This window comes from Oncorhynchus clarkii, chromosome 16, assembly GCF_045791955.1.
Source record: "Oncorhynchus clarkii lewisi isolate Uvic-CL-2024 chromosome 16, UVic_Ocla_1.0, whole genome shotgun sequence".
Taxonomy (NCBI): domain Eukaryota; kingdom Metazoa; phylum Chordata; class Actinopteri; order Salmoniformes; family Salmonidae; genus Oncorhynchus; species Oncorhynchus clarkii.
Genome location: NC_092162.1, coordinates 6,331,184 through 6,343,727, shown reverse-complemented (window position 1 = coordinate 6,343,727; position 12,544 = coordinate 6,331,184).

Sequence of the window (12,544 nt, the reverse complement as noted above, 5' to 3'; positions counted from 1 at the left end):
CCTCGGGGGTGTAGGTTGAGGATGAGGCTCAGTCCTCGGAGGTGTAGGTTCAGGATGAGTCTTAGGCCTCGGGGGTGTAGGTTCAGGATGAGGCTTAGTCCTCAGAGGTGTAGGTTCAGGATGAGTCTAAGGCCTCGGAGGTGTAGGTTCAGGATGAGGCTTAGTCCTCGAGAGTGTAGGTTCAGGATGAGGCTTAGTCCTCTGGCTTGTAGGTTCAGGTTGAGGCTTAGTCCTCGGGGGTGTAGGTTCAGGATTAGGCTTAGTCCTCGGGGGTGTAGGTTGAGGATGAAGCTTAGTCCTCGGAGGTGTAGGTTCAGGATGAGTCTTAGGCCTCGGAGGTGTAGGTTCAGGATGAGTCTTAGGCCTCGGAGGTGTAGGTTCAGGATGAGGCTTAGGCCTCGGAGGTGTAGGTTCAGGATGAGTCTTAGGCCTCGGGGGTGTAGGTTCAGGATGAGGCTTAGTCCTCGGCAGTGTAGGTTCAGGATGAGGTTCAGGATGAGGCTTAGTCCTCGGGGGTGTAGGTTGAGGATGAGGCTTAGTCCTCGGAGGTGTAGGTTCAGGATGAGTCTTAGGCCTCGGAGGTGTAGGTTCAGGATGAGTCTTAAGTCCTCGGGGTTGTAGGTTCAGGATGAGGTTTAGTCCTCGGGGGTGTAGGTTCAGGATGAGGCTTAGTCCTCGGGGGTGTAGGTTCAGGATGAGGCTTAGTCCTCGGGGGTGTAGGTTGAGGATGAGGCTCAGTCCTCGGAGGTGTAGGTTCAGGATGAGTCTTAGGCCTCGGGGGTGTAGGTTCAGGATGAGGCTTAGTCCTCAGAGGTGTAGGTTCAGGATGAGTCTAAGGCCTCGGAGGTGTAGGTTCAGGATGAGGCTTAGTCCTCGAGAGTGTAGGTTCAGGATGAGGCTTAGTCCTCTGGCTTGTAGGTTCAGGTTGAGGCTTAGTCCTCGGGGGTGTAGGTTCAGGATTAGGCTTAGTCCTCGGGGGTGTAGGTTGAGGATGAAGCTTAGTCCTCGGAGGTGTAGGTTCAGGATGAGTCTTAGGCCTCGGAGGTGTAGGTTCAGGATGAGGCTTAGTCCTCGAGGGTGTAGGTTCAGGATGAGGCTTAGTCCTCGAGGGTGTAGGTTCCGGATGAGGCTTAGTCTTCGGGGGTGTAGGTTCAGGATGAAGCTTAGTCCTCGGGGGTGTAGGTTCAGGATGAGGCTTAGTCCTCGGAGGTGTAGGTTCAAGATGAGGCTTAGTCCTCGAGGGTGTAGGTTCAGGATGAGGCTTAGTCCTCGGGGGTGTAGGTTCAGGATTAGGCTTAGTCCTCGGGGTGTAGTGGTCCCATGGTGTTTATGTTTGCGTTCTACTGTTTGTACAGATGAACGTGGCACCTTCAGGCATTTGGAAATTGCTCCCAAGGATGAACCAGACTTCTGGAGGTCTACAATTTATTTAGGTCCTCCTACTGTAGGGAGAAGGAGCGCGCAGGCCCAACTGTAGGGAGAAGGAGCGCGCAGGCCCAACTGTAGGGAGGAGGAGCGGAGCAGGTCCTACTGTAGGGAGAAGGAGCGCGCAGGCCCAACTGTAGGGAGAAGGAGCGGAGCAGGTCCTACTGTAGGGAGAAGGAGCGGAGCAGGCCCTACTGTAGGGAGAAGGAGCGCGCAGGCCCAACTGTAGGGAGAAGGAGCGGAGCAGGCCCTACTGTAGGGAGAGGGAAGGGAGCAGGCCCTACTGTAGGGAGAAGGAGGGTAGGAGGTCCTACTGTATGGAGAAGGAAGGGAGCAGGTCCTACTGTAGGGAGAAGGAGGGAGCAGGTCCTACTGTAGGGAGAAGGAAGGGAGCAGGTCCTACTGTAGGGAGAAGGAGGATGCAGGTCCTACTGTAGGGAGAAGGATGGAGCCAGTCCTACTGTAGGGAGAAGGAAGGGAGCAGACCCTACTGTAGGTAGAAGGAGGGGGAGCAGACCCTACTGTAGGGAGAAGGAAGGGAGCAGGTCCTTCTGTAGGGAGAAGGAAGGGAGCAGGTCCTTCTGTAGGGAGAAGGAAGGGAGCAAGGTCCTACTGTAGGGAGAAGGAGGGAGCAGGTCCTACTGTAGGGAGAAGGAGGGGAGCAGGCCCTACTGTAGGGAGAATGAGGGAGCAGGTCCTACTGTAGGGAGAAGGAAGGGAGCAGGTCCTACTGTAGGGAGAAGGAAGGGAGCAGGTCCTACTGTAGGGAGAAGGAGGGATCAGGTCCTACTGTAGGGAGAAGGAAGGGAGCAGGTCCTACTGTAGGGAGAAGGAGGAAGCAGGTCCTACTGTAGGGAGAAGGAGGGAGCAGGTCCTACTGTAGGGAGAAAGAAGGGAGCAGGTCCTACTGTAGGGAGAAGGAAGGGAGCAAATTATACTGTAGGGAGAAGGAGGGGAGCAGGTCCTACTGTAGGGAGAAGGAAGGGAGCAGGCCCTACTGTAGGGAGAAGGAGGGAGCAAGTTCTACTGTAGGGAGAAGGAAGGGAGCAGGGTCTACTGTAGGGAGAAGGAGGGAGCAGGTCCTACTGTAGGGAGAAGGAGGGGAGCAGGCCCTACTGTAGGAAGAAGGAAGGGAGCAGGTCCTACTGTATGGAGAAGGAAGGGAGCAGGTCCTACTGTAGGGAGGAGGGAGCAGGTCCTACTGTAGGGATAAGGAGGGGAGCAGGTCCTACTGTAGGGAGAAGGAGGATGCAGGTCCTACTGTAGGGAGAAGGATGGAGCCAGTCCTACTGTAGGGAGAAGGAAGGGAGCAGGTCCTACTGTAGGTAGAAGGAGGGGGAGCAGACCCTACTGTAGGTAGAAGGAAGGGAGCAGGTCCTTCTGTAGGGAGAAGGAAGGGAGCAGTTCCTTCTGTAGGGAGAAGGAAGGGAGCAAGGTCCTACTGTAGGGAGAAGGAGGGAGCAGGTCCTACTGTAGGGAGAAGGAGGGGAGCAGGCCCTACTGTAGGGAGAATGAGGTAGCAGCTCCTACTGTAGGGAGAAGGAAGGGAGCAGGTCCTACTGTAGGGAGAAGGAAGGGAGCAGGTCCTACTGTAGGGAGAAGGAGGGATCAGGTCCTACTGTAGGGAGAATGAAGGGAGCAGGTCCTACTGTAGGGAGAAGGAGGAAGCAGGTCCTACTGTAGGGAGAAGGAGGGAGCAGGTCCTACTGTAGGGAGAAAGAAGGGAGCAGGTCCTACTGTAGGGAGAAGGAAGGGAGCAGGTTATACTGTAGGGAGAAGGAGGGGAGCAGGTCCTACTGTAGGGAGAAGGAAGGGAGCAGGCCCTACTGTAGGGAGAAGGAGGGAGCAAGTCCTACTGTAGGGAGAAGGAAGGGAGCAGGGTCTACTGTAGGGAGAAGGAGGGAGCAGGTCCTACTGTAGGAAGAAGGAGGGGAGCAGGCCCTACTGTAGGGAGAAGGAAGGGAGCAGGTCCTACTGTATGGAGAAGGAAGGGAGCAGGTCCTACTGTAGGGACGAGGGAGCAGGTCCTACTGTAGGGATAAGGAGGGGAGCAGGTCCTACTGTAGGGAGAAAGAGCACAGCAGGCCCTACTGTAGGGAGAAGGGGTGGTAGTGTGGGGGTGGTGGTAGTGTGGGGGTGGTTGGAGTAGAGGGGTGTGGATGAATGAATCACCATGCTTTTGTCACTTCTAGACTACTGCAATGCTCTACTTTTCGGCTACCCGGATAAAGCACTAAATGAACTGCAATTAGTGCTAAACACGGCTGCTAGAATCTTGACTAGAACCAACACATTTGATCATATTACTCCAGTGCTAGCCTCTCTACACTGGCTTCCTGTTAAGGCTAGGGCTGATTTCAAAGCTTTACTGCTAACCTACAAAGCATTACATCTTTCTGATTTGGTCCTGCCGTACATACCTACACGTACGCTACGGTCACAACCCTGGTGGTTATCTGACAGGTACTGGACCCCAACCCTGGTGGTTATCTGACAGGTACTGGACCCCAACCCTGGTGGTTATCTGACAGGTACTGGACCCCAACCCTGCTGTTTAACCCTGCTGTTGGCCCCCAACCCTGCTGTTTATCTGACTGATATTAGGCTGTTTACTGACTGACTGGACCCAACCCTGCTGTTTATCTGACAGGGTCGTTACTGGGTACCCCCAACCCTACTGTTAACCCTGCTGCTGTTTATCTGACAGGTACTGGACCCCAACCCTGCTGTTTTTCTGACAGGTACTGGACCTCAACCCTGCTGGTTATCTGACATATTAGTGCTGTTTATTAGGTACTGTGCTGTTTAATGATACTGTTTATCTGACAGGTACTGGACCCGAACCCTGCTGTTTATCTGACTGGTATTAGACCCCAACTATGCTGTTTATCTGACTGGTACTGGACCTCAACCCTGCTGTATATCTCACAGGTACTGGACCCCAACCCTGCTGTTTATCTGACAGGTACTGGACCCGAACCCTGCTGTTTATCTGATTTTATCCATATACAGTATTAGGTGTGTAATGATCAAATCAGTCACATTTTATTAATCACGTGCTTGATAAACAACAGGTGTGGACTAACAGTGAAATGCTTACTGACGGGCCCTTCCCAACAACGCAGAGAGAAACAACATAGAAATAGAATAGAAAAGCAACAATACAAGTAACAATAGATACACAATGAGTAACGATAACATGGCTACATACAAGTTGTACCAGTCAATGTGCAGGGGTAGGAGGTAATAACATGGCTACATACAAGTTGTACCAGTCAATATGCAGGGGTAGGAGGTAATAACATGGCTACATACAAGGGGTACCAGTACTGAGTTAATGTGCAGGGGTAGGAGGTAATAACTTGGCTATATACACGGGGTACCAGTACTGAGTTAATGTGCAGGGGTACAAGGTAATTGAGGTAGATACTGTATGTATAACTAGGAATAAAGTGACAGATAATAAACAGTAACAGCAGCGTATGTGATTGGTCAAAAAAAGTTTGTGCAAAAAGGGTCAATGCAGATAGTCCGGGTAGCTATTTGGTTAACTATTTAACTAACTATTTAGCAGTCTTATGGCTTGGGGGGTAAAAGCTGTTCAATGTCCTGTTGGTTCCAGACTTGGTACATCGGTGCTGCTTGCTGTGCGGTAGAAGAGAGAACCGTCTATGACTCGGGTGATAATGTAGTAGCAGAGAGAACAGTATATGACTTATGTGATAATGCAGTAGCAGAGAGAACAGTATGACTTAGGCGATAATGTAGTAGCAGAGAGAACAGTCTATGACTAGGGCGATAATGCAGTAGCAGAGAGAACAGTCTATGACTAGGGCGATAATGTAGTAGCAGAGAGAACCGTCTATGACTAGGGTGATAATGCAGTAGCAGAGAGAACAGTCTATGGCTAGGGCGATAATGTAGTAGCAGAGAGAACAGTATGACTAGGGCGATAATGTAGTAGCAGAGAGAACAGTCTACGACTTATGTGATAATGCAGTAGCAGAGAGAACAGTATATGACTTATGTGATAATGCAGTAGGAGAGAGAACAGTCTATGACTAGGGCGATAATGTAGTAGCAGAGAGAACAGTCTATGACTAGAGTGATAATGCAGTAGCAGAGAGAACAGTCTATGACTTGGGTGATAATGTAGTAGCAGAGAGAACAGTCCATGGCTAGGGTGATAATGTAGTAGCAGAGAGAACAGTCTATGACTAGGGCGACAATGTAGTAGCAGAGAGAACAGTCTATAGCTAGAGCGATAATGCAGTAGCAGAGAGAACAGTCCATGACTTGGACGATAATGCAGTAGCAGAGAGAACAGTCTATGGCTAGAGCGATAATGCAGTAGCAGAGAGAACAGTCTATGACTTGGGTGATAATGCAGTAGCAGAGAGAACAGTCTATGGCTAGAGCGATAATGCATACATGCTGGAATTCAATTAGGACACAGAACGCTGTATGCTTTATATGGTGCTAACTTACAATGGCAGTCATGCACTTTCTGACCGTATGTGTGTGTGTGTGTGTGTGTGTGTGTGTGTGTGTGTGCAAGTTAATGTGTGTGTGTGCGTGTGCAAGTGAATGTGTGTGTGTGTGTGTGTGTTTGAGCTTTTGACTGCCCCCCCCCCCCCCCCCCCTCCCTTCACTTCCTCCCTCCACCCCCACTTGAATGTCAGGGAGGCCTCACTGCACTGCCCCTCTTCACTGCCCAGCACCAGTCATCTATTCCTGCCTGTCTCCCAAATGACACCCTATCCTATATAAAGTGCTAACATTTTCACCAGGGTCCATAGGGCCCGAATCTGGTTAAAGGTAGTGAACTATATAGGTTTTAGGGTACCATTTAGGATGCGTACTATTTCTGCACTATGTTTAGCTTTTTTATAATCATTATTATTATCAATGATTATTATATTATTAATGCTATTATTATGACTATTGTTATTTTCTTAATTGGAGTTTAAATTAACTTATATTTTTTTATACAAAGAAAAAAAAAGATGTTGGCCGTTTTTGTTTTTGTACAAAGTGAACATGAAGAGAAACAGAATGGTTTAGACATGTTTTAATAATTGTTATAAGAATGGTCTAATACATGTTATAACTGTTATATGAATGTCTAAGACATCTTATTACTGTAATACGAATGGTCTCGATATGATGTAACTGTTATAAGAATGGTCTAATACATGTTATAGCTGTTATATGAATGGTCTAGACATGTTATAATAACTCTTAAGAATGGTCTTGGACGTGGTATAACTGTTATAAGAATGGTCTAGAGAAGTTATAATAACTATTATAATAACTGTCTTAAGAATGGTCTAGACATGTTATAACTGTTATAAGAATGGTCTAGAGAAGTTATAATAACTATTATAATAACTGTCTTAAGAATGGTCTAATACATGTTATAACTGTTATATGAATGTCTAAGACATCTTATAATGACTGTTATACGAATGTTCTCAACGTGTTATAAGAATGGTCTAATACATGTTATAGCTGTTATATGAATGGTCTAGACATGTTATAATAACTCTTAAGAATGGTCTTGGACGTGTTATAACTGTCTTAAGAATGGTCTTGGACGTGTTATAACTGTTATAAGAATGGTCTAGAGAAGTTATAATAACTATTATAATAGCTGTCTTAAGAATGGTCTAGACATGTTATAATAACTTTTAATGGTCTTGGACGTGTTATAACTGTCTTAAGAATGGTCTAGAGAAGTTATAATAACTATTATAATAACTGTCTTACGAATGGTCTTGGACGTGTTATAACTGTCTTAAGAATGGTCTAGAGAAGTTATAATAACTATTATAATAACTGTCTTAAGAATGGTCTTGGACGTGTTATAACTGTCTTAAGAATGGTCTAGAGAAGTTATAATAACTATTATAATAACTGTCTTAAGAATGGTCTTGGACGTGTTATAACTGTCTTAAGAATGGTCTAGAGAAGTTATAATAACTATTATAATAACTGTCTTAAGAATGGTCTTGGACGTGTTATAACTGTCTTAAGAATGGTCTAGAGAAGTTATAATAACTATTATAATAACTGTCTTAAGAATGGTCTTGGACGTGTTATAACTGTCTTAAGAATGGTCTAGAGAAGTTATAATAACTATTATAATAACTCTTAAGAATGGTCTTGGATGGTCTAGAGAAGTTATAATAACTATTATAATAACTGTCTTAAGAATGGTCTTGGACGTGTTATAACTGTCTTAAGATTTGTCTAGACATGTTATAACTGAGGAGTGACTCAACTGTAAATGTAAGAGAGCAGGAATGAGGATGAGTTTTATAAAAAATATTTAAAAAATATTGAAAACACTCAATATCCTTTCCTGTGTGAGTTTTCATGACCGTTTCACAGTGCTTCAAAACTGTATGTCTGTTTTAGCTATTAAAAACCTAGAATGAGGCTGATAAGCTGTCGCACGGCGTGCAACCATTCTGGAGGGACACCGCCCTCCGAATTGCTCATTGCAAACTGGGATAAATCAAATCGTATTTGTCACATGCTCCGAATACAACAGGTGTAGTAGACCTCACAATGAAATGCTTACTTACAAGTCCTTAATCAACAGTGCAGTTTTAAGAAAAAATAAGTGTTTAGAACGTATTTACTAAAATAAACTCAAGTAAAACATAAATAAAGAAATAAAAGAAAAAATAACAAATAATTAAGGAGCAACAATATAATAACAGTAGCGAGGCTATATACAGGGTGTTACGGTACAGAGTCAATGTGGAGACTATATACAGGGTGTTACGGTACAGAGTCAATGTGGAGGCTATATACAGGGTGTTACGGTACAGAGTCAATGTGGAGGCTATATACAGGGTGTTACGGTACAGAGTCAATGTGTGTCAGGCATATGTGTATAGGTGGCAGGGAAGTCAGGCGCAGGAGAGTCAAATGGAGTCTTTTAATAATGTCATAAAAACATGCTCCATAACACTAAACAGGAAAAGAACATAAACAAATATGGGTACGAAGACCCGTCGCGCACCTATACAACAAAAACACTACACTGACAATAAACAATCTCTGACAAAGACATGAGGGGAAACAGAGGGTTAAATACACAACAGGTAATGAATGGGATTGAAAACAGGTGTGTAGGAAGACAAGACAAAACCAATGGAAAATGAAAAAATGGATCGATGATGGCTAGAAGACCGGTGACGTCGAACGCCGAGCACCGCCCGAACAAGGAGAGGCAACGACTTCGGCAGAAGTCGTGACAATGTGGAGGCTATATACAGGGGGTACCGGTACAGAGTCAATGTGGAGGCTATATACAGGGTGTTACGGTACAGAGTCAATGTGGAGGCTATATACAGGGGGTACCGGTACAGAGTCAATGTGGAGGCTATATACAGGGGGTACCGGTACAGAGTCAATGTGGAGGCTATATACAGGGGATACCGGTACAGAGTCAATGTGGAGGTTATATACAGGGGGTAACCGGTACAGAGTCAATGTGGAGGCTATATACAGGGGGTACCGGTACAGAGTCAATGTGGAGGCTACCAAGAGGCTACCAAGAGTGTGCAAAGCTGTCATCAAGGCAAAGGGCGGCTACTTTGAAGAATCTCAAATATATTTTTATTTGTTTAACACTTTTTTGGTTACTACATGATTCCATATGTGTTAGTTCATAGTTTTGATGTCTTCGCTATTATTCTACAATGTTAGAAAATTGTAAAAAATTAAGAAAAAACCCTTGAATGAGTAGGTGTGTCCAAAGATTAGCCGCAGCATAAAAATGGCTTGGAAGCTGCTAAGAAGCCATTTGGACCTAGACTTGGTGCTCCGGTACCTCTTGCCGTGCGGTCTATGACTAGGGTGGCTGGAGTCTTTGACAATTTTTAGGGCCTTCCTCTGACAAATCTAATTTTATTTGTCACACACACTTGGTTAGCAAATGTTAATGCGAGTGTAGCGAAATGCTTGTGCTTCTATTTCCGACCATGCAGTAATATCTAACAAGTAATCTAACCTAACAATTTCACAACAACTACTTAAATACACACAAGTGTAAAGGAATCAATAAGAATATGTACATAAAGATATATGAATGAGTGATGGTACAGAATGGCATAGGCAAGATGCAGCAGATGGTATAGAGTACAGTATATACATATGAGATGAGGAATGTAGGGTATGTAAACATTATATAAAGTGGCATTGTTTAAAGTGGCTAGTGATATATTTTATTACATCAATTTTTCCATGATTAAAGTGGCTTGAGTTGAGTCAATATGTTGGCAGCAGCCACTCAATGTTAGTGGTGGCTGTTTAACAGTCTGAAGGCCTTGAGATAGACTCTGTTTTTCAGTCTCTCGGTCCCTGCTTTGATGTACCTGTACTGACCTCGCCTTCTGGATGATAGCGGGGTGAACAGGCAGTGGCTCGGGTGGGTGTTGTCCTTGATGATCTTTTTGGCCTTCCTGTGACATCGGTCGGTGTAGGTGTCCTGGAGACGGTAGTTTGCCCCCGGTGATGCGTTGTGCAGACCTCACTACCCTCTGGAGAGCCTTACGGTTATGGGCGGAGCAGTTGCCGTACCAGGCGGGGATACAGCCCGACACGATGCTCTCGATTGTGCATCTGTAAAGGTTTGTGAGTGCTTTTGGTGACAAACCGAGGCGCTGCTGCACCTTCTTCACCACGCTGTCTGTGTGGGTGGACCATTTCAGTTTGTCCGTGATGTGTATGCCGAGGAACTTAAAACTTTCCACCTTCTCCACTACTGTCCCGTCAATGTGGATAGGGGGGGTGCTCCCTCTGCTGTTTCCTGAAGTCCACGATCATCTCCTTTGTTTTGTTGACGTTGAGTGTGAGGTTATTTTCCTGACACCACACTCCGAGGGCCCTCACCTCCTCCCTGTAGGCCGTCTCGTCGTTGTTGGTAATCAAGCCTACCACTGTAGTGTCGTCTGCAAACTTGATGATTGAGTTGGAGGCGTGCATGGCCATGCAGTCTTGGGTGAACAGGGAGTACAGGAGAGGGCTGATAACACACCCTTGTGAGGCCCCAGTGTTGAGGATCAGCGGGGTGGAGATGTTGTTACCTACCCTCACCACCTGGGGGCGGCCCGTCAGGAAGTCCAGGACCCAGTTGCACAGGGCAGGGTCGAGACCCAGGGTCTCAAGCTTGATGACGAGTTTGGAGGGTACTATGGTGTGAAATGCTGAGCTATAATCGATGAACAGCATTCTTACATAGGTATTCCTCTTGTCCAGATGGGTCAGGGCAATGTGATTGCGATTGCGTCGTCTGTGGACCTATTGGGGCGGTAAGCAAATTGGAGTGGGTCTAGGGTGTCAGGTAGGGTGGCGGCGATATGGTCCTTGACTAGTCTCTCAAAGCACTTCATGATGACGGAAGTGAGTGCTACAGGGCGGTAGTCATTTAGCTCAGTTACCTTAGCTTTCTTGGGAACAGGAACAATGGTAGCCCTCTTGAAGCATGTGAGAACAGCAAACTGGGATAGGGATTGATTGAATATGTCCGTAAACACACCAGCCAACTGGTCTGCGCATGCTCTGAGGACGCGGCCGGGGATGCCGTCTGGGCCTGCAGCCTTGCGAGGGTTAACACGTTTAAATGTTTTACTCACGTTGGCTGCAGTGAAGGAGAGCCCGCAGGTCTTGGTAGCGGGCCGTGTCAGCGGCACTGTATTGTCCTCAAAACGATCAAATAAGTTGTTTAGTCTGTCTGGGAGCAAGACACTGTGGTCCGCGACTGGGCTGCTTTTTATTTTGTAGTCTGTGATTGACTGTAGACCCTGCCACATACCTCTCGTGTCTGAGTTGTTGAATTGCGACTCCACTTTGTCTCTATACTGACGCTTAGCTTGTTTGATTACCTTGCGGAGGGAATAGCTACACTGTTTGTTTTCGGTCATGTTTCCGGTCACCTTGCCCTGATTAAAAGCAGTGGTTCGGGCTTTCAGTTTTGCATGAATGCTGTCATCAATCCACGGTTTCTGGTTAGGGAATGTTTTAATAGACTCTGTGGGTACAACATCACCGATGCACTTGCTAATAAACTCGCTCACCGAATCAGCGTATTCATTAATGTTGTTGTCCGCCGCTATTCGGAACATATCCCAGTCCACGAGATCGAAGCAATCTTGACTGGGAGCAACAAAATGGAGTCGTGGTCAGCTTTTCCAAACGGAGGGCGGGGAAGGAGACACCAGGTGACTGTACCGACTCCGATAGCGTGTCTCGAGTGAGTATGTTTCTGTGAAAAAAAGAACGTTACAGTCTCTGATGTCTCTCTGGAAGGCAACTCTTGCTCGGATTTCGTCTACCTTGTTGTCAAAAGACTGGACATTGGCGAGTAGTATACTCAGGAGCGGTGCGCGATGTGCCCGTTTACGGAGCCTGACCAGAAGAACACTCCGTCTGCCCCTTCTACGGCGCCGTTGTTTTGGGTCGCCGGCTGGGATCCGATACATTGTCCTGGGTGGTGGGTCAAACAGAGGATCCGCTTCGGGAAAGTCGTATTCCTGGTCGTAGTGTTGTTAAGTTGGTGTTGCTCTTATATCCAATAGTTCCTTCCGACTATATGTAATAAAACCTAAGATTTCCTGGGGTAACAATGTAAGAAATAACACATAAAAAAACGAAATACTGCATAGTTTCCTAGGAACGCGAAGCGAGGCGTCCATCTCTGTCGGCGCCGGAAGTTGATATACACCGCCTGGAATAGAGGTCCTGGTTGCAGAAAGCTTGGCCCCAGTGATGTACTGGGCCGTACACACTAACCTCTGTAGTGCCTTGCGGTCGGCGGCCGAGCAGTTGCCATACCAGGCAGTGATGCAACCAGTCTCGATGGTGCAGCTGTAGAACTTTTTGAGGATCTGAGGACCCAAATCTTTTCAGTCTTCTGAGGGAGAATAGGCATTGTCGTGCCCTCTTCACGACTGTCTTGGTGTGTTTGGACCATGTTAGTTTGTTGGTGATGTGGACACCAAGGAGTTTGAAGCTCTCAACCTGCTTTACTATAGCCCTGTTGATGAGAATGGGAGCGTGCTTGGTCCTCCATTTCCTGTAGTCCACAATCATCTCCTTTGTCTTG